Raw genomic sequence first — 23,831 nt, 5'->3', positions numbered from 1 at the left:
GGCAACATTTTGGCCCAAAGCCAATAGACATAGTCAGGGCGCGATGATGACGACAACGACGACGACGACGACTACGATTATTGCCTCCCTTCAGTGGCCATTTCAACGAGATGAAAACCGCTCTCGCTCGTTCATGCACATTTTCATCCCACTCGACCTCAAAAGTGCATACGAGGGACCAAGTACCTAGCAGTAGTGTACCCACAGCAATGCTATGAAGAACAGAAGTGTCCCCCGACCAAACTCTACCGATTCGAATCCCGGATCATTCTTCTGTGTCGTTGCCAGTCAGGCAGCCGGGGGAACTGACAAAGAGTTGTCAACCTAAATTCCAAGCTGGCTAGTAGAGGAACTCTTAAGCTGCCTGACGGTGACGGCCTGGTTGCTCGGAGATCTTTCACTCCGTTCCGAGGGGGCAGACGATGGCCTCGTTTTATGATCCCTTTATAACTATGCTCGCTCACTCATCTACTAGCACAGAAACACATGAATCCTGAACTAACAAGCGGGTTGGGTGGTGCTCCGAATGGCGTTTTACATACACTGTAGTCCCGGTTTATGCTCAATTCATCCAACATCGTAAATCGGTTGGGTTGGATTAGGTTCTAACAGCGACTTTTGAAAACAACAGGATTTTTTTCACTTTTTTTTTTAAATTCCACTTGGAACATTGAACACACCTAATATAAAAACCTTTGGATTCGAACAATGAACGCGCCTAATGTTGCAACATTCAGTGACATTTCAAAGCTGACAACGGTTACAAGCTCAATGGGTCTTTAAGGCCGAAATCGGGCGAAAATTTGAAATCCGTCTACTCTATGGACTTCTCTTAGGTAGAACACGTAACCATTTACAAGAAACTGTCTCATGTCTCACTGTACCAGATCGGATCACGGGAAGGGATCGCTCAACGAACCTGAAATTTGTATGGGATTGTGAGACATTTTGTTCGGGAGAAACATCAAAAACCAGTTTTTTATCAGTAAATTCGATTCCCTTCAGCCGATTTCTTTTGAAAATGGTTTTTCTTAGAGCCCAAATTATGAAAAATATTTTATCCGAAGAATGCTTTCAATAAGAGTTGAAATCAAGAAGTTATTAGGCTACAAAAATGGGATAATTTTTAAGAGTGGTATTCATCACTACTAATGAGGCTTCAAAATATTCGACCACCCGACTCATTAACAGTGATGAATACCACCCTTAAAAAAGTTTGCTCAATTTTGAAGCCTAATAACTTTTTTATCTTAACTCTTATAGAAATTCAGTCTTCGGATGAAATATTTGTAATAGTTTAAGCTTTAAGAAAAAATGTATTCAAAAGAAATCGGCCTAATAGGAACAATAGTTATTGATGAAAACTAATTTTTCCTGTTTCTCCCGAACAAAATGTTTTAAAATCCCATAAAAACTTCAGGCTTGTTGAGCGACCCTTTCCCGTGATCCGATATGGCAGAAGTTTGGCATGAGATCGTGTTCTAGGCCGAGGATAAATTTTAGCCTGCAGCGCATAACATTTCACAGGTCTTCAATTTCTCATACAAATTTGGGGCAGTGCAATGCAATTTAGGAGCAAATTCATTTTATGTCCTCTATAGTCTTTTTTACAGTGTTTCAATAAAAAGAATACATTCCAGTCATTGCCTTTTTACCGAATTTCCGGTAAAATTTGATGTCTATGACAATTCTTTGGCCATCCCGAACAGTGTGATACTGGTCAATCGGAAGCTTTTTTTAAATCAAACTTGCAATAGGTTTCGTCTTCGATTATAACGCACACCGATTTCCACATAGCAGTTGATGGTATTATTCACGAGCCTTTGGTTCAACAGAGGTAGTTTGATTTTGACTTCGTTTCGACTTCTTCTGCTTCTTATATACCTTTAGATTAAGGTTGCCAGATTGCCTAGTTTTATCCGGGTTAGCCCGGATATTTGATACTTGGATTTCTTTGAAAAAGCTCGGATTTTGCCCGGATTTATTCATTTTATTTGGCAAATTAAAAAAAAACAAATTGTGCTGTAGAATTTTCTATTATAATCATAAAAGGTTTTGTTTTCACCCTAAAATACGATTTAAAATCTGTCGACAAATTTTTACAAAAAAAATTATTTTTCAATTTTTTTTCTTGAGTTATTTTTGGGTTTTGACAAAATTTGCCCGGATTTTTGGTCGTCAATTTTGAAAGCGTACTTAGCCCGGATTTTGCCAGGTTTTCCTATGAAATTGCCGGGATTTGTCCGGCCCTGCTACGTGCTGAAAAAAATCTGGCAACCTTGCTTTAGACCCAATTATACCTTGGCTGATATGAATAAAGCTCTAGTAATTGCTTTTGCTATTTTTGAGCAGTTTTGTGAGTCAAATACTTCGAATGGCATGCATATTTTTTAATCCGGAGCTGGTTGAAAATAAATGTTTTACTCTGCTTTTAAATATCTAGTTCAACAAATGCTTTCAAATTTTGCCACTCTAAAATTCGAGCTTAATAAAAGCTATCGAAGCAATTGCTATTCTCTTATTCATACCACCTCTTGACACGATGGACGGTGCTACGGGGGGACTTTTCGGTCCAAAGTTTTGTCCACCGGATCCGGTTTCGCCCAGATTTTTTGTTGTGCACGAAGCTGCTTTTCTCCCCATAAAATGCTTCTAATTTTCACGAAAATTATGAAGACTAGAGCTCACGATACACATAGTTTGAAGTTGAACTGTAAACAACAACACAGAGCGGAAATCAACCGTTTAAACGTCATCCGGAATTAGCAGTGTTGTATCAAAAGCAGTCATTTGAAATCAGACGATCGAATCCCGCCGCCTTCAAAAAGATTAAGCAAATTTTGTAAGTCCACGGACGTTAGAATGAACACACACACAACGAGAATGTAACACACGAAGAAACAAACATAAAATTCTAAACTTTTCGGAGTATAAAACAATGCAAAAATATCTCTACGGAGTATAAAACATTTCAAACTCTACGGAGTGTAAACAGAAACGTTGGTCATATAGTCTCTGAGACTGGACCGTTATAGTAGCCAGTTGAGAAAGGTTGAAAAGGCAGTTCCGAGTCGTGCTAAAAATAGCATCGGCGAACAGAATAAGAGGAAGAAGAAAAACAATCTAAGCACGACACCCTGTAACTTTCGTGCAATGTTGCAACCAACTAGCTTCCTATTGACATTACAGAGGCGTTGCCTCTCATTTAATAAACTAAACTGTTGACTTTAATTCCATATTTTCCCAAAATGTCTGTACTTTTGTGTGTCATACCCTTCAACATAAATAAAAAAAAATAGAATTCAAAACAAAATTTAACCGAAATGTGTGAATTGCCGCTTGGGACAAACTTTGTGCAACAAATAAGCTCTGCACAGAAAGACAAACTCATACTTGGTCTCGCGGCCCAATGGCCGCCGTACTCTGACGAACCGTGTATGCATTACGAGCGATACGATGGTTCCCTGGTAGGACTAGTATGAATCATTAATTCCTCCACGATGAAATGAAACGGGATTATAAGTGAGTCACCCATAGGCTACCACACTATCGTTTCCCTGCCTCTTGACACTTGTAAGCTGCTGCATCTGCACTTGATTCCGTGCCGTGCCGGATGTCACCATTCGCCGGGATCTATCCTGTTGCAAGTGAAATATCCTTCTCTAAACTCCTCCCGGCATTAGTTGTTTTATACCAGCATGAGCCAATATTCGGTAATAAATCTGCCGTCGGGCTGTTTTCATTGCAGTGCTCGAAACACTGCATATTTGCAAATGGGATTCTCTGTTACGGTACCGGAATATGATCCTCATTATAACTTCTTAAACGGAGTTTGTTGTTCTCGGTAATCCTGAGTGGCACTTATCCGTCGAATCGGATTGTTATCGGCAATCATAATTGTGTGTGGTTCAAGTTGGTTCTAACGAAATGGAAACTGGAAGTATTCTAATTTTGTATCTCGTTTTTTTTTTTTGATAGATCTTAGTAAATTACGATTACCATTTAAAGTTTGAAGAAACAGAACAAGAATATACAAGATAAAGTGATTTTAGGAAAAGCCCTTGCGGTACGTCGTCAAATGCGTGGAGGGAAAATTCCTGAGACACATCTCATACACCTTCAGCAGACGCCTTCCGGAAATCAAGATCAATGAAATACGCAAATTTGATAACGTCAGCAGACAATTCCTGATGAGATATTGATCAGTCGTGTACTGAATAAAATACAAAAAGAAATACAAAAGACAAATGCTGACTAGCGTCAAAATGGGCATCTCCTGGTGGGGTCAAACGGGCACCCTCTGTCGCGTAATCAAGTTCCAAATTTATTTCGCGGAACTTATCATTCAGTTTGCTCATCTCGTCAATGCTTATTTTTTAAGCGGTGGTGTAAACATCTCATTATGGCCCAGCAGAGTTGCTCAGTTGGCCCCACGCAGTGACTGTTTTTCAGTTTTAGATATACAAACATGCAACTTACATTTTTCATCTACCCGACGAGATAGGAAAATGGACTCCTTGGATTACGTTACACCAATTGAAATGGTAAAAAGGCATCTACGTTAGGGTGCCCATCATGCCCCTACTTTTTTTTTGTAAAATCTTGTTTTTTCCCAATTTTATAAAATTTTTATAAAAATTGAGTTGCAATTCAAAAAAAAGTATTAAGCGTATTGTTACTTAAAAAATTGATATCCTTTTTACCAATTTTCGAAACCAACACCAACGTTAAATCTTTTTTGTTGGAAAAACCGAAACAACCTTTCTGAATTTTAGTAAACACGTCCGCCTTTCCGCCGTTCGTCAAACGTCAGCAGCGACGTCGCTTAACCGAAACGACACAGTTCCGCGTGTCTCGAAAGCAAGCTAGCATGGTTGTGTTTACAGAATAAAAAATGTCAACAAGCTGTCAAGGACAATCCGTTCTAGCGTAAGCAAGCATCAGTTGATGATTACAACTACACTACACACACATTCCACCAAACTAACGACTCACTGACAATAACAACAACAGTCGACGAACGTGTAAACCGCAAACACGGCAAATTCCTTGGTCTGTTTACCCGATTTTGCTCGTAGGTTTTACTGTACTGTTTTGATTTAGAAAAAAAAATGGGAAAGAAAGTTTTCATAAAACAACAAATTACGAAGTATTGATTTTCCAAATTTTAACTAGCAAATAAGCTTTCAGATTTTTTTTTTTACACTGCTCAAGTGTAAAGAAAAACAGTTCACATCGATCGGGCACCAATCGAGGAAGTAACATGAGCACGTTGTTCACCTTGACGCGTTTTTTTTCTGCCACTCAACCAACGTTGGCAGCAGAAAGGGAAGTTTCTGATCAAGCAATTGAGAAAACGAACTGAGTTTTTTTTTATGTTAAACGTGTTTTGTTAGTAACGGTCATGATGTTATGGAAAAATAATAGTAAAATTAAGTAAAATATCTACAACTAACAAACTTTTTAAATTTAAAGTGTTTTCCAACCATCTTGAGGACAGTGGTTTATCAAAATTTGTAACTGTAATTGATCTGTTTTCGTAGGTGAACAAAATAAAGATATCGTAAGAACTTTCTTATTCCAATAAGAAAATCTTCTCGGTTTCGTTCAAACTCACGAAAAACGCCTGAAAATTCTTTCTGTTAGTAAGGAAGTGCTCAATAAATAATCTCGTTTTGTAAAAACGTGCTTGTGTATCAAAATTGTTGAGCTCCCTTAGAATTCGTATGAGTTATGAAGCATTTTATGTTAACTTTGTATGGGTCTCATTTTGAAGTTATTTCAATCAAATTCATTGCATCGTTCGTTGTGTTAAAATATACTTTTGTATGAATTTTGAAGAAAATTATTTTAAATCGCTCAATTTATCCTTATTTTGTATGGGACACCACCTCCCCCCCTTTGGGATGAGTCTTTTCATATAATGAATCATCTGATAATGTCAAAATTTGCATGAATTCCAATTTCTATGACAACTACTTTAATGTTGTTCGTGCATTGAAATACTCAACATTGGTTTAGTATGGAAGCCCCCCCCCCCCTCTCATCCCTTTTGTATCAATTGGACCTCTCAACACATTAATATTTAATTTTCACGAAACTTTATCTTGTGGAAGTAATTTTAAGAAAATCATATCAAAACTTGTATGAGTGCTTTCGTTGATAACATTGATTTTCTATTGAATTGACCCCCCCCCCCTCTCGCTCTCTTTTTGAAGTGGCACGGGTTTTCCAATACAATAGCAATGATAAGTTCCTCAATTCAAAACATGCTAGCGTTCCAATTTCGATTAAAAATCTTTGATATTTGAATGTGTGATACTTTACTTTACTATTGTATGGGGACCCCCCCTCCCTCAGATAAGAGGGATTTGTAGCTATAACATGAATCATCATTGGCTCATTCTAGCGATCCCCGGACAACGTGAACACCCTTCTTTTTTGTATACATGCAAAAAAATCAATTAAATAAACCTATATTTTTTAACTTTAAAGTTTTGTGTTCATATTCAGTTGAAACTTTAAGGGTCTAAAACAGCTTCCATATGGAACGACTCCTTCTTAAGACGTTGAGACACTAAACATCCTTGGTCTTTGAACAGGGTTCATCTAGTCAAAAAAAAACGATCGTTTTGTTTTCAAAAGGAGGCGCAATCTTACTGAAAACCTGCAAAATTTCTACATCCACATGTATGTCTGTCATCATCAATCCGTGGTCATTTTGCCAACATTTTTTGCGTTCCGTCTGTGGTTTCTACCGCAGACCGTACGATCGAACCATCATGGCCGAATGCTGCTGCAGCTGGACCGAATTAAGAGACAGACGCCGCGTTTTTTCAATTCAGTTTTCCTTTCAGTTACAACAAGCTGTTGGAACAACAACAATCCGGCTGAGCCATCTTATTGACAGTTTAGCATGTTGACAGATGTATCTGGAATCGGTCTTCCCGTATTACTAAGTTCACCAGAATCACTTACCCTTTTTAACACAAATCGAAAAAAAGTCAGCATAAAATCCCGATCGTTATTTTTCGAGTTGTAGAAACCGTGGTTGACCCACTTTGCAGGTGCCCTTTCTAGAAGTGGCAAAACTAGTGCATCGATAATCTCGGAATCTAAACACTGCCAATGTGTTTTTTTTTCTATTTAAAATACCTTTAGCCACCCGATAGTGCTCTGTTAGTAAACACACTGGTGCCGAGCACTTTGTTCCAGTTGATTTCTGCCCATGTGTGACCCGATTGTTACTCGCTCCGTTTCTCAGGAACACATGCTGAAGTTCTAGATTTTCCACAGCCAAAGTGGAAAGTATCCAACCAAATAGCGCTTTTACGATTCTCAGAAGCTGTCACAGCTCGACTTTGTATCGTTAAAAAACAAAACTGTGGCGCAGATCTTTTTTTTAAATATAACAACAACATTTGAAGGCTCTATTGGCATTCTACCATCTCTGAAACTTTGACACAGTTACTTTTTTTTTTAAATTGAAAAAAAAGTGACCCACTCCCCATCAATAGTCATCGATTATAATCGCTGGGCGAGATCTGGCTGGCTTAGAAAAGCGAGATGCAAATTTCAAAATATTTACATAATCCACCACATCCATCGGGAAGGGTCGAATGTACTCTGTTATTGATCGGGGTCGGTTCTTTGTTTCGGTATTTGTTTTTTTGAGGGACTGATGCATAATGATAAGATAAGGTTTTTTGTTTATGTTCCTTTTCTTGGAGCATTGTTGATGAGTTGTGCCCGGTTATTTATTATTTAAATACAAAAGTAAGATATGCCAATGTGTGACAACGCACAACTAAAAAAAAAACAACAATTTAAACACAAATGACTTCAGAATCTGAAGTTCAGATTTAGAAATTGTTCTAGTAGAGAATTTTCTAAAGCATTCAGATTCAGTTTTAAAACTTAATTTTCAAAGTTTTGAATTGAATAATGAGGGTTAAAGCGTTAAATAAAAAAATCAGATATCAGGTTTAAATTTCACATCTAGATTTCAGGTTCACATAATTTTTTCATGGTGAAATGTGAACATTCTTCAAATGACATACAAAAACAGATTCCAGATTCAGAATCAGGATTCAAATATGGATGACTTATTTGAAATTTAAATTTGGATTTTAGATTTATGATTTAGATTCAAGATTTAATTTTCAGTTTCAGATTCCGATTAAGATTCAGATTTCAGACCCGGGTTTCGGATTCAAAGATTTTGATTCTTATTGCAAATGAGTCCATCAGGAAGGTTAGATTGACAGAGAAGTTAAAAAAAAGATGAAAAAAACTGTATGTTTTGAAAATGTCGAAAATACTACTGACTGCACTGTTCTTTTTTCGACATTTTCCAAATAAAAAGTTTTTTTCATTTTCTTTACCTTCTCTGTCAGTCTAACCTGTCCTGATGGACTCTTTTACAATTGAAAACAAAATAATAGGACTTAAGTTAAAGTCGTTAAAACACAGAGAAAGATTTTGATTCGAATTCAGAAACTTCAGATCCAGATTTCAGATTTAGATTTCAAATTCAGATTTCAGATCTCAGATTTCAGATTTAGATTTCAGATTAAGATTTCAAATTCAGATTTCAGATCTCAGATTTCAGTTTCAGATTTCGGATTCAGATTTCGGATTCAGATTTCAGATTTTAAATTCAAATTTCATTTTCATATTTTAGATGTAGGATCAGTTTGAGATTCAAATTTTATATTCAGACTTCGGAATCCAGTGATTTATTTATTTTGAAAGTAAAATCGTTAGTGTGTCCTCAATTCAACAGCTTCTGCCTTGGAATATTTCAGACATATTTGCAAAGCTGGCATTGAATTGAGTGAGAAGAAGATAATGTTTTTGTTCCAATTGATTTATTTATTTAGCCTCGAAAGTATATCTGTTGAACCTTTTGTTTTCCTTTCTCTGTTTACATTTTTATCCAGAAATTTGTCATCAATTCACAGGTAGATTAACTTTGGCACAAAAAAAAACATTCCTGCTTTATTTGCGAAGAACAATTTTACAATATTATTCTTATTTTCGATTGTGAATTCAATAATTTTTGGATTTGTCTATGACATAGCATTGAAATTGAAAAGGCCTAAAGAAATAAACTCATAATAAAGGTTAAGCTAAAAAATCATTTCTCGCATTAAAGCTTCTTCAACGGTTTATATTGATTTTCCACACTGCATTATTTTGAACATTCCGCAATTATTTTTTTTTCAATTTTATGTTAAACAAAGCGTCAGATAATAGAATTTGAAATATTCGATCTAACTAGTCAGGCGTGTCTCCTGTTCATATTCTTTCACCTAAATTCACACACCAAATTTTTTTTTGCTATGATTCAGGGCTGATTTCGGGCCTACATAAATATCGAAATTGTTCTTTCATCCCTTCTACCTATCAATTGACTACTAGGACGTTGCCGGCGCCGTTATTGATGATTTTCTTTTTTAAAGAGAGCATCAGTTCTGTGCACTAAGAATGGTCTGCTAATCCCAAGCACCATTCTTATGACCTTTTCGCGATTGATGGAGTAGAAACGATTGGCGATGTGGAATTCTTTCTTCTGAGCCACCCCTTCTGCGATCATGGTGTTCGAAATACATAGACAATATACTCTTAAAATACGTTGAACTACGGCGCATCGTAATGGAATTCGCCAACACCATCAGCATAATCGCATTCATATACCGAGAAAAAATAAAAATGACGTCCTGCTTCAGAGAATTTCATAAAATTGAACAAACTGAGTCAGTGAGAGTAACTTTCGTCACCGGCAGCAGCAGCAGCGAATGGAATTGAATAAAAAATCAGTCTCGGTTGGGTGGGGTTGAAAAAAAAAATTTTAAGCTATACGTCGCGACGCGATGGTTTGCTAAAAGAAATCTAATTTCGCTTCCATTTTTTTAGCTGGTGCAAGGGAAAAAAGCTTTCGATCTCCCACAAGTAATGGTTGCTTCCCACCATAAGCGTTTTGCGAGCTACTTCATCACGTGAAAGTCTTCACGTTTGCTTGGTGAAATCGAGCTCCGCAGTGAGCCAGCATCATTGCCTTCGTCAATCGGCGGCTGCCTGGTGCAACATGTTTTTCACCGGCGAAAGCCCTTGTACGACAAAGCTGGATGTGGAATCCGGGAGAAGTCGCCGGGCAAACGATGATTGCAGCAAACTCGATTATTTTCTGCTCAATTATTTATGCGTGCCATCTTAAAAATCGAGTTTACCTTCGAGAGATGGAAAGTTGCTTTGCCGTTTGGAAAAACGGGGTGTATATGGCGACCGTGACAAAAAGAAGCGTTCCAAAACTTGTTGTTCCCGGTCGCCGTTGAAAGACACCGTTCAAGGTTTTGCTGCTGCTGAACTGGAAGTCCTTGGAAGGGTCATTTGGAAGAAAAAGGTTCCCATCCGAACTGGCTAAGGCGGCGAGAACGGAACCATCATTACATTCCCGCAGTTCTCCCCCAAACGTTCTTATTCTCATTCAGTTCTGGTTTTCCAGTTGACTCCCTGACGACGCCATTGTCTGCACGGCTGCTACTTGAGTGCTATAATGTAGCAGCCAGCCAGATCCACTTCGAAACATCTCGACAGCAAGAACAAATCTGGATCTGGATCCATGGCAAGCGAGAAATCTCACGGCAGAAATTCAGCGCATATATTCGCAGCACTTTAGACCGTCTACATGAACTGAATAACAAAACGAACCTCCGAGCGAGCGAGGACATTGCCACCATTGCCGCCATGCGATGCCGTGTCGAGAGTTTCGCGTTTTCCAGTCTTCTCAAAACCATACCATCCACACTCCTTTATCTATCCATCCGATAAGTTACCGCCGGAGATGATTTCACAAAATATGGACATTTGTGTGTTTCTGCTACTTTCGGTTGGATCCTTTCTTTTTATTATTGGTTTATTTCCTCGTTGTCCCTAGACCACAAGACCGGGTGTCGTATGAAGAAAAACCTCAGATTCGTCAAACCTCTCTGTTCTCAAGGATACGATTCTGAACTCAGAAAAAGTTCCATACCGGTGTCATAATCAGAATTTTCAGAAGAAAAATCCTGTTTCACAGGTCCATTAGGCTTACAAATCCACGTTTCTAGTGGCTAAAAAATTAGTAAAAGTGAAAATAATAAACCTGATATGAAGTCGTCAATTGGTGATTATTTTTATTCATTCACAAGTTTCCTAGGGAGGTTAATCGGGATCAGACAAAGAAGACACAACAGACAAAATAGAGAAAAAGACTAAAATGACTACTAAAGGACTAAAAAGACACAACAGACAAAAAGACTAAAATTACTAAAGGACTAAAAAGACAAAATAGACATAAAAGACGCAAACGACAAAAACGACAAAAAAGTCAAAGACACTAAAAAGACTAAAAAGACAAAAAAAGACAAAAAAGATAAGAAATACAAAAAAGAATAAAAAGACTAAAAAGACTAAAAAGACTAAAAAGACTAAAAAGACTAAAAAGACTAAAAAGACTAAAAAGACTAAAAAGACTAAAAAGACTAAAAAGACTAAAATGATTAAAAAGACTAAAAAGACTAAAAAGACTAAAAAGACTAAAAAGACAAAAAAGACAAAAAAGACTAAAAAGACTAAAAAGACTAAAAAGACTAAAAAGACTAAAAAGACTAAAAAGACTAAAAAGACTAAAAAGACTAAAAAGACTAAAAAGACTAAAAAGACTAAAAAGACTAAAAAGACTAAAAAGACTAAAAAGACTAAAAAGACTAAAAAGACTAAAAAGACTAAAGAGACTAAAAAGACTAAAAAGACTAAAAAGACTAAAAAGACTAAAAAGACTAAAAAGACTAAAAAGACTAAAAAAGACTGAAAAGACTAAAAAGACTAAAAAGACTAAAAAGACTAAAAAGACTAAAAAGACTAAAAAGACTAAAAAGACTAAAAAGACTAAAAAGACTAAAAAGACTAAAAAGACTAAAAAGACTAAAAAGACTAAAAAGACTAAAAAGACTAAAAAGACTAAAAAGACTAAAAAGACTAAAAAGACTAAAAAGACTAAAAAGACTAAAAAGACTAAAAAGACTAAAAAGACTAAAAAGACTAAAAAGACTAAAAATACTAAAAAGACTAAGAAGACTAAAAAGACTAGAAAAACTAAAATGGTGATGAGACCGCCGGCATTAACATTCCAGCGCAAACGCTTTGCTTATGACTAAAGGAAACAAAATAAAAACTCCTTTTTTCCATCTGACTTAAATAGGTGGTACACTGGTAAACCTGTCGGTGGCAAGATGAAGGTAGAAAATTGTTGTGAGTTCGATTCTCATCGACGGCATTTTTTTTATCTTTTTTCTAGGATAAATTATCCAATAGGATGTAAATTCCATTTTTTTTTCTTGATTCGCTAGAAAGTTTGTATGTAGTGATCCTGCATTGTTTTGCCCGATAGCTCTAGTCTTTATGCCAGTGTGACGAGAATGCAATCATATCATTTTTGGCTCAATGCACATTCCAGCGCATTTTAGGCACATAGTTAGCTCCGATCGGCTTTGAAATTTTGCAATCTCTTCTTTGGGTGTAGACATAATGCTTAAAAACAATTCAACGAGTTTAAATTTTCAAACAATTCTGACATCACTGAAGCAAAGTTTAGTTTCGTATTTATTCTTATCCATATTGTTTTACGAGTGAAATCAACCATGCTGCTGTGACTTAAGGACACACGACTATAAACTTCGGTCAGTTTGAAACTATAGGATAATGTCTGGCTGGCCCTGGTACTCCTTACAAATCGCAGGAAAGATAAATCCCTGATGATGGCCGCGAAAGTGACCGAAACGTTGGCAATCGAGTAAATGTGCTTTTTTCCCAATTTTCTGGAAGAACGAGCACCCGTGAGATCTAAAAAATCTAAAAAATCCGGACCCCATCGGGGAGCTGTGTGAGCCGGTCTGGTCTGGCATCGGAATAAAGAGGTCGCGAATTGCCAACCAGTCAACATAACCCGGCTGTTGTACTAGTTTGACCAATACTACTTCCAAAGCTACCGGCTCTGGTGGGGCCACGATGTTATTGAGGTTAATATTTATAAATCTATGTGTCCGTCGATGTGCGCCGTCCTAAACACTCTTGCCTCGACGCCACCGTCTGGCTGCCTTTAAGTGAGGACAGCTTGGGTAGACCAGTGCGATAGATTAAATTGAATCTTTTTCGCATAGACATAAAATGCCGTTCTCGTTTCGGGATGGATGGGGACCTCCTGGGCGGCTCGTTGGCAACTAGGCATGTTCTCGTCGAAATCCAACAACCGCGTCGACGACGGCCGGCCCAAGACGCGGCCGAGTGGATTTTATTACGATACACCCATGCTGAGGCGGGCATGCTCTATCGAGGTTGGATTTTCAGTAGCTCATTCGAGCTGCAGTTCGGTTCAGTTCAGTGCCCAATGGAGGTGCGAGCGTTGGGTTTCGGTTCAACTTAATCCCTTCTTCTGGGCCGGCAAATCTCAACTACCAAACGAGCTAGTTGCCTTTTTTGTTGTTGAAAACGTTTCGTCACACATCGCGCTCGGTGTCGGAAATTTCGAAAAGAAAAATTGTGCCATGGCATCCCCCATCATCTGTACACGTTTGGGCGCGTTGCCTTCCATACAACATAGCTACTAAATATCGACGACGGACGCGCCGCGGCAGTAAGGCCGCATGGTGGACTAGAAACAGAAAAAAACACTTCACTAAATGCGTTTACGGCGCTCTTTCTGGGCTCGCAGTCAGAGCTTATAAACGATGGAGTGTAAAAAGACTACTCCACAAGACAGCTCTCCTCGACTCGGTTGGACTCTTAGGTGGTCTCTCGATGCTGTTTGTTGGCTGACGGTGACGTAAAGAAGGTCGACGTCGCGGTTATTTGGTTTCGTTTTCTCTTGGTTGCTGCTGCTGTAATGTGCACCCCACCGCCATACATGTAATGCTGCCTCGCAAAAAGCCAATGGCACACTTTAAACGCCATTCCGATTCGGGTATGTACATACGTGGTGAAATGAGTGCAGTTTTCCAATTTGTGAAAATTTCCTCAAGCGATTATCGTCCTGAAAGCTTTAACGCTAAGAACATCATACATCACATTTAATAAATTGACACAATGACCTTTTCTAGAAGATCCATATAAAAATTAATTTAAAAATAAATATTTTAATATCTGAATCTGAATCTAAAATCTGACTCGAAAATCGGAATCTGTGGATTATTTATTTTTCGACCGGGAGTGCTTTATAGGTTATGTTCAGCTTTCAGTCTTTCGGTCTAGAATAACAAAACTTTTTATGTGTTCCTCGTCCAACGTTTCGAATTTTTATTAATTCTTTCTCAAGGAACTAAAATAAAGCATAAAAGCACAAAACATGTTTCTCGGGACTCGAATATTGTACTAATTGTTCACTTATTAGAACATTTGTGCTATAGTTTGAAGTAGATGCGCTCCTAAAGCGTTCATCGATGAAAGCATTGATACAAATTCGAAACGTTGCACAATGGGGGAAAAAGTGTATAAACCGCGAAAAAAATCAGTTCAATATCAACGAACCAAATCAATGAAAATATAGTTTCCCTAATTCCCCTGTATTTTGTTGACAATCCAGGAAAAACACTTCTTTAGACTAGTAAATTAGAAAAAAATAGACGTATCTTGTGTGATTTTTTTCCGAGGAATCAAGTGAAGGCTGTTTGAGTTACCAAACGCTTCGGAAAATGAAGTTATGGCTGATTTTACCCTCGAGTCCCCTACATTTTTCAATTAGTTATGAAAAACGTAAGTTTGAACTTGGAAATTTTGAACCAAATGAAACCTATCTTGTGTGATTTTTTTTTTTTTTTGAGAAATCGAAGGAAGACATCGGAAAATGGAGTTACGGCTGGTTTACCCCTAATTTTCCTACAGTTTTTAATATATTTCCACTGGAGTTAAAGCCGTTTTACCCTCAATTTCCCAACAATTTTAATATAGTTCCGACAAATCTTGACTGGAAATTTTTGAACCAAATGAGACTGATCTTGTGTGATTTTCACGAGAAATTGAACGAAGGCTTTTAGAGCCACCGCAGGCAATTTTTCTTTGTTGTGTTCGTCCTCGGGCAGAGCAGAACACGACGGAGAGATTATTTCGAAAATGTTTATGTTGAATTTGATAATCAATTTTTAGTTTTTATTCGTATTAGATAGAAGTCATGGCACCCAATTTTCTTTTTTTTTTTTTTTGTCATTCAAATCATCCGGAAAAGGGAAGCGCTAAAATCAATCAAGCCTTACTGACGCTCATCCATCTTTATGTAGGAAGTTTTGGCGTCCATTTTCATAGCCACTTCACGTGGCACTAGTAAAATGGATACTTGGATGATTTGTTATCTTCCTTATGAGGATAGAAAAAAAAGCACTTAACCGGTAAGTAGCATATTGCCGAGAATAGTCATTTGTGCTTCAGAATTAAGGCAACAATTTTTTAAGCTGATTAACCCAAAGCGTGTAGATTGTCCGGATTTGTCTAAATATTGTTGAAAAAAAAAACCCAAATTTTTTTTATTTACAAAACAAAACTAAAAACCCTAATTCAACAAAACAATCATTGGTGGTTTTTGGAAGCTTAAAATGCGATATTTTGAAATTAAATGCCCGCATATTGTCAGAATGTTGATAAAATATTTACGAGAATGTCGTTCAACATATATGACATATGTACGCTAAACAACTGAACATATAACGTTTTATTTGAACCTCGTACCTTGTACCTAATCAGTATAAGGCAACCTTAAATTGATTTAAAAGATTTTTTTTATAAAATGTCAAGAATGTATTCAGTATGTTTGAAATAGAATGGTATCCAACTTGTGATTCCAATTTCATCATTGAATAGAAACAATCGGAAAATTAGGAAATGTTAGAAAAACTCCTCTTCTTTCTTTCATGCTTGGATGCTTAAAAACTAAACGTAAACTTTGTAGAACTAAAACTCAAAATTCGATTCAACACTCAGTATGAGAAGTAAGAAACAGGTTTTGATTCAATAACACCTTCAAACCCAAGAAGCTTACAAAAAAAAACAGTCTCAAGAAAAATATCAACTAAGATCTGAAAACAGAGAAAGTTTTCACCCAAATATCAGTACTAAGAAGAAAAAGAACAAATTTTGATAATATGAACTACTAAACATTGGTTTATACACAAATTTTAAAAATCATGAAAAATAGTTAAGATTGGGGAAGAAAATATTTGAGTTCCATTTCTGATATTTTATTCAACGTCACAATAAAAATCAAATGACTGAATCAACGCTAAAAAAAATTAAATTAAATATTCCTTAAGCCAAAATTTTAACATTAATGAGAAAAAGCAAAAAAAAAATCAGATTACCATTTTACAATTTTGAATTAAATTTCTTATTCTATTATCATCAAACCAGGAATTTGAATCATTTTTCATCGCTAAACATTTCAAATCGAAAAGTTTAAAAAAAAATGTTTTACTTCAGAAGTTCAAAAGCTAAGAGAGAAAATTATAAAAAAAAATCAAGACCAAAATCGAAGATCCAAAATTTATTTACAGACTCTGAAAACGCGTGGTTCAATTTTAAAAAGTAAGTTAAAGGAAGAAATAGAAATGCTGTAATTCTCTACGTAATTTGTAGTTTTGAATGATTTTTTTAAAATAGATTCATAACCCTATGATTTTAAGTTGCTGCGAATCAGAATTCGATGAATATTTTTAATCTTTAAAACACTAAAAATAGTGGTGTGCCCTGACTGTCTATTTGGTATACGGTGAAGAATACTTTTAAAATGATTTTGGAGAAAAAAAGAGAAAGGCAGTTCATTAAAACTGCTTAAAACGTTAAATATGGTGGAAGCTTAAATGAACGTATTCGTCGATTAATAAGCTATTGTCTCTACCCCACGTGGGAGGTAAATAAAAATAGCTGTTCAAAATTGAACTACTTTTTCCTTTGATTTGACAGAAATATTACGGAAATAGTCCGTAAACTGTCCCGATTCACCCCATTTTACGGTACCAATCCAGTTCCATGAACATAAAAAATGATTAACTGTCTATGTGAATGAACATTATTTCTTGTGAAAATTCTGCTAGTATATCTATAGATTAAAAATTCTGTTTCAAATCTATTTTACAGTCGATTCCAGTACTCGACGAACTCGGAGATCATTTAACCGAATTCTCAACATGCAGCGTTCGTTCATCAGTTCGGTTTTTTTTAACTGCCTAGACTATGATTAAAACGGCTACTATGCGGTAAAAAATACCCAAACTATCTGTAATATTTACTGATCAAACTGTTAAATTTGATTCGAATGGACATTGCTTCCCGAAAAGTTGGAATGAACGTTCTGCATTTTTACCGAACCACCGGTTATTTTTACCGAACAAATTGTAAAAGTTCGTTAATTCGTTAAGTTAATAAAAAGGAATAATCAAATTGATGCGGCGCTTTTTACCGATAAATTGAAACATGGCGACTTTCGGTTGAAAAACCTACTAGTTTCGGTCATTTAATTAACGATTAATGAAGTTCGGTGGAAAAATTAACCGATTACCGAAAGCGTCATCATCCCAAAACCGAATTGATCAAATGAATGGGTGGACTCGTAGATTCCCGTTTACTGTGTACGGACCGGTGACAAAGACTATATGTCTAGGAAACTTTTTGAACATGTCAGTGATTTTATTTTGTTTAAGACCTGCTGGTATGAGAAAAATGTATTATTTTTTACCCAATGATCATCAGTTGTTAGTCTTAGAGAGTTGCAAAATCGTGTCAGTAAAGCATCATTTGATATCGGTAAAAACCAAGCCATAGAGGTATTTCCGCTTTATGTGCAATTTCCAAACTGTTCGAATTCGTCGTCATGAATCCGAATCTTTAGTACTGTAAGCACAAATGTTCAATCGATCAACATGGATTTATGTCCAAAAGCTCCATGATAACTAAGCTGTTAGTCTTCACCTGCTATGCTCATGAAAGTTTTGCTACTAAGTCTCAAACCGACGCCATTTATATCCATTTGTCAGCAGCATTTGATAAGGTGAACCACGATACCGGAAGTGGTAAGCTTAGACGCTCAGAATTCTGGGGACCTTTTCTTGGCTGGTTCCGGATTTACATAACTGGACGTAAATAAACATTTCGCATATGAGACTCTATCTCCAGTCAGTTCTCTGCTTCCTCTGGTGTGCCCCAAGGTAGTCGCCTAGGACCGATTATCTTCTTAATCTATTTAAACGATATGCTCTCACTCCTAGACGGCCCGAAACTTTTTTATACTGATGATCTTAAACCGTTCAACATCATAAACGGTCAGGACGACATTGATTTCCTGCTAAACTAATTCAATCTATTCGCACACTGGTGTGACATCGACTGCCTACCTTTGAATCGCAATAAATGTGCAGTCATCAGTTTCTCACGAAGACGTCAGCCTTGTTGTGCGGAGTATTTCTTAGAAGATGAGTCAATTGCGCAGGTGGACCATATCAATGATCTGGGCGTAATACTCGACCGTAAGCTTGAGTTCAAAGCACATACGAGTCCAAGGACTTCAAGGACGTCTACTGCCTGAAGAGCCGATCCATCCTCGAATACGCATCAGCTGTTTGGTGTCCCTTCTACCAGAAAGGTATCGTGCGGCTCGTGGCTATCCAACGGCGCTTTTTGCGTTATTCCTAAACTGGCAAGATTCGTTTCACCTGCCAAGCTACGAACATCAATGTCGTCTCATAGACACGGACACTTTTGAAGCCCAAACACGAGCCTCATTCGTCGCCGATCGACTGACATCGCGAATCGATGGTCCTACGCTACTGGATGCTATTCCTTTGAGGACCCTCCAGAGAGGAGGGGACCAGGACCTTCAACTGTATGTTCCCATTCGGTTGAACAGCCAATAGTGCTTTCATCGGTATTAAGAAAACGTTCAAAGCTTTTCTGAGCTCTTCGACTTCGGCGTTTTGAGGGATATTTTCCCAAGAAAAGTTAGAAGTATATTGGGGGCTCGTTAGTTAGATGTAAATTTTGAATATTTTTTATTTCCATTTTAAGTCATAATTTGGACCTATACTTGGTCTTTTGATTAAATAAACAAATGTCTGCTGAAAAACGGGCAACCCTCTGTCACCTTCTGACGGCAGCTACTCAACAAATTCAATCCACCAAAGGCTTTCAAAATGAACCTAACTAGGGCAGCTCATGTAATGTAAGTTTCGGCGCGAAGGCTATGTACCTGCACCTCATTCACGATATGATATGTCAGTGCTACCTTTCCAAAACATTCCGTGAGCCATTTGGAAACAAAATTCGGCAAGAAGGTCGGGCGCTGACGGCGGCGTGTCGGGTAATTGTTTACGACCCTGTCAAGAGTATGACCGCAAGAAACCTGTTGATGTAGGCAGATAAAATACCTACAAGTAGCAGCAAGCAGATAGCCTCCCGTGTTAATGAGCCGCGGCGCTCGAACTCTTTCGCTTGTTTCTCATAAGAGCAATAACACGGCCGGCCGCCAGGGCAGAAAGAACAACGACCAGTCCAGTCCCAGGTCACCGCCACCGTAATCGTGTATTTATAGAGGCTCTCCTCGCATTGACGTTCATTGCCATCATCATCATCATTCATCGTGCTATAAAGAAAACACTTGTTGTTATTACTGCTGTTGTTGGTGTCCGGACATTCAAGGCACCCCCAAAAAACTGAGTAGCCAAAACCTTCAGACGGCTCTTATCTTATCTTCGGGTACATTAATTAGCGATCATGCGGAGTGAGCTCATTGTGCTGACCCTGTTGAGTGTTCCGGTACCTCAAACAAATAAAAATAAGAGCTCGTTTAACGGTCGCCAAACAAGTGGTCTACATCGGCAGACAAACCGGATGGAGTCCTACCCCTTCGATCGGCCAAATCCACACGACTCAATCCAGGTTTCGAAATCTGCCGACCGAGTTGTATCTTTTAACTTCTTCTTGTTGTTCATCCATCCATCCATCCATCCACCGTGATGGCCCGGACAAGCAGGTCAGTTGCCGTCATGGACCAGCGAGTTCGTTTGGAAGCGCGGAGTTCAATGCACAGCAGATCTTCCCGAAAACGCGAACAAGAACGTCCCCACCGCCACCGAGTCACACCTTGCCGCGCCGTTTGAAATGACGGCTCAAGACAAGTTTCGCCCCGCGGGACCCACTTCTCAACCATTCAGAAGAGCTGCGGCTGGTCCGTTTCCGCCTCGCGCGCACCAAACCAAAGATGATGCCGGACGCATCAGCGAACGATATTCCATATTTATGAATTTGTCCTCAAAACGACCGGGCCCGTCTGGTTCGGATTCGAAGCGGCATTTTATTATTTTACTTTTTGTCTTGTTCTCCTGTCGGTGGTGCTCTCTTTTTTTTTTATAACGTTGATATTGTTGCCAGTCATCTTCGTTCTGGCATCGTCGGAGCTCTCCCTCCGTTGATAATAAGCCGTTCAGAAGTGCAACTCAAAGCTCATTCCGCGGCAACGATGGCTCCTTGCTTAGCGCTCTGTGACACATTTTTTTCTCATTCGCTTGAAAACGGAATGGTATTTCAAAATCAATTATCAGAAATTGCAACTGTAATATTAAATTGTTGCCAAGAAGATATAAAATGTTCAACACTGTAAAATTTTCTCAAATTATTATGCTTGTATCTCGTTTTCCTTGAGGATGGCGCTAATCAGCCATGGAAACGTTGAAAAACATTTTCGGTTGAATCAGACTCTTTGGCAATACATCCAAAAGGACAAGGGCTCAGTCCGCGTTTGTGAGCAGTGAGCTTCGCTCAACACTGGCTGGTTTTTCGATTCCTTACTAAGATATTGCTACGATAAATATGCTAAAAAAAGTAAACTTTCCTCATTGTAGTCAGAGTAAGAGTTAAAATTTAGGGAAGAATAATCCTACAATTTCGAATTAAATTGGAAAGGGTTTGGGGCTATCTCTTGTTTGTCTTTAAAAGAGTGCTCGTGAAGGGCAAGTACGAAAATTGACGTGTTGAAATGAAGGATCAGCGGAGTTTCGTTGCCATTGAATAGAGTTATTTTTGCCTGAGTTAGAGGCATGGTTGGTCGGCTGCCTCCAAACAACAAAGTGCCTGTAGAAAACAACACTCTTTTCAGTTCGGTTTCCGAGTGTAATCCTCTTTTCGCTGATTGTGCTCCACTCATTATACGAATTTACACGAGCCGTGAGCGACTCGGACGGCGGCAAGTGCGAAAGCTTTCGCATCTGAGTGGGAGAAAGATAATTCTAGCCAAGAACGCCCTAGTGTTTTATTCATACACCTCAGAGTAAATTTAAAAAAAAACTTCGCCGATGTCAGCGTTGCCACATTCAAATCTTTACTATTTAAAAAAATGTATTTTAAACCAACAAAAAATCTGCTCCGAACCAGTAACAAAATAGATCATAAGTGGGAAATATCATAAAAATCTATGGTTTTTTTTATTTTTGTTTTACTGTTGATACCATTTCTGTTTTCCCAATTTTTCAATAATCATATTTTATTTATTACCTAAAAGTGTTTTAAATTGACGAATTTCTCCTGAATCTGATTTATGTCTTTCTGTAAATGAAATGTTCAATCGATATGGTTTGTCTATTTCAATAAGGCTTTTTATGGTTTGTATGTGTGAGTGAAGTATGTGTTGACAATCTCTTTCTTGGTTGCAGTGCGATTTCTCTCTCCTCGCACAGTTTGGAGGGAGCAGGCGAAAAAATTTGCTCTCTCTTCCAGAAGAAAAGCCGACCTGAGGAGTATTGCCATCCATGGTTAGAGGTTAGAGTTGTTCTTTCTACAGACATATAATCTTTGTTCCACTCTTGTTCGTCTCTCATAGAGTGCTCCTGCTCCTGAGATCGAGTACCTAAACCTGCGGGATTATTTTCTGAAAGAAAAGGAATCTAATATTAAATTTTGGATCATATAAATAAATCAACCTAATAATTTAAATATGCACCCCGTAAGAAACAGGGCTTGCAAGTTCAATTGTGGCTCATTATGATCAGGCATGGGTGGAATTTCAGAGGCGACAGAAATAAAAGCACCTCAGAGTAAATTTTTCAGCAGTTCTAGCTTCACTCTGTGCAGACGCCGGCGGCGATAACATCCCACTCGCAGTAGAGAGCGATCAAGAAAAAAAAAAAAAACAAAGAGTGCAGGAGAGTTCAGAATGATGACTTCACACCTTGAAGAAAATTGTGTAGTTTTACAATACATACTGGAAGCGTTAATTATAGCTGGTGAAATGCGTCTGTTGAGGTACAGCAAATGGTGTTTCGAATGGCAACTCCAACTGCATAGTGAAAAGATCGTATAAAATGACGTCTGAAGTCAGTTTAAATCGGATATGATAGAAATCCGCTATGTTTGAAAATTTTGAAATTATTTTGCTCCCGCGCGAGCTTCAAGTGAGAAAATCATCGTCATGTTCTCTTTGCAACCAGCAGTGTATCCAGATGGCTAAAAATCAGATGGGAATTGAGTAATATTGACCAATTAGAGAACTGGAAAATATTGTCGTCAGAGATGCCAATGTGCTTAATTTTTCAGGATTTGCCTAATTTCCCAAGGCTCAGTCTGGCAACCTGATAAGCCATTGAATTACCCTGATTGTTGAAAATATGCCTGATTTTTGCGAATGTGGTGAAAAATGGGTAGTAAGGAACTGGATTAGGTACCATTGCTATTGCTGAAGAGAAAATGAGGAGCGATGACCAAAACAAAGGAAAAGGTCAAAATTTTGAGCGACATTTCCGTCACTTAGACGTAGTCTGATTTTTATTTCAGCAGTCCCAGATTTTAAAAAAAATGTTGGCAACCCTGATTGTCGCCGGCAACGATTTGAAGGCTATGAGAGTAAAATCTTGCGCTCTTTTGCATTCTTCCGATAGGTACGGATAAGGTGTCGGATAACGCCCAATTGGTATAGTTTTCGTCGCTTTAGAAAAAAATCCAATTTAAGTATGTATATTGCCTCCACTTTGGTAGGTAAATGTTGTTTTTTTTTTTCAACTTTCATACGATCATTCTATAATATATATAGAACGTATATCAAAACAACATGAGATTATCTCCAGAACATTTAATGATGTAGAAAATCTTAACATCATCAGCATAGGCGAGTTTTGGAAGTAGAAGTCGTAGAAGCCGAGTCGTAGAAGAACGTCATTGAAGTAAATCAGGAACACTACTGGCCCTAGGTGACTCCCTTGAGGCACTCCTAATGTGACAGAGAATCGTTTGAAACACGAGTTATCAGATCTTACAGAGAATTCGCGTCCAATAAGGTAACTGCGAAATCAATCCAATAAAGATCCGCTAATTTACAGCCTCTCCAGCTTCGCTATAGCTATTTGACGAGGAACGTCAAGCTTCGTGTCGTCGTGATGTCGTGTAATACATCGTGTGTCAATTGTGTAGTCTTACGTTGGCACAACTCACTAAAAAGAGAGCCATACTCCTGATTATTTTTCTTACTCGAAGAGACTTTTGATGACATTTTTGCTACAAAATTTAAGCTGCATATTTAAAAAAAATGGGGAATTTTATTCAGTTTTCTGTTCCATAGTTCTCCCGTTTACGAAAAGTCTTTTGTGAAAACCTTTGTTCCGATTTTTTATTTCAGCACATACCAGCTATACTTGTTTTTGTTGAAAGCACCCTCAATTCTATCAGCATGTTTTTCCACAAATTGGTGTCAATTGATTGTGGTATGATTAAGTAAAATGTATAAGCAGTATCAAATTGTAACTCTTAAGTTTAGTCTTAATCTAGGTTTC

The 23,831-nt window shown here is 37.7% G+C and overlaps 1 protein-coding gene across 3 annotated transcripts in view; it reads right to left on the bottom strand.

Annotated features, from left to right (window-relative positions):
* The window catches only part of LOC129739106 (protein roadkill), a 221,105-nt gene that overhangs the window by 113,562 nt on the left and 83,712 nt on the right, over positions 1 to 23,831 (bottom strand). The gene's annotated exons all lie outside the window — the stretch shown is intronic.

This window comes from Uranotaenia lowii, chromosome 1, assembly GCF_029784155.1.
Source record: "Uranotaenia lowii strain MFRU-FL chromosome 1, ASM2978415v1, whole genome shotgun sequence".
NCBI classification, from domain to species: Eukaryota; Metazoa; Arthropoda; class Insecta; order Diptera; family Culicidae; genus Uranotaenia; species Uranotaenia lowii.
Note: the sequence above shows the minus strand (reverse complement) of the source record. Positions and strands in the feature narration are given on the sequence as shown.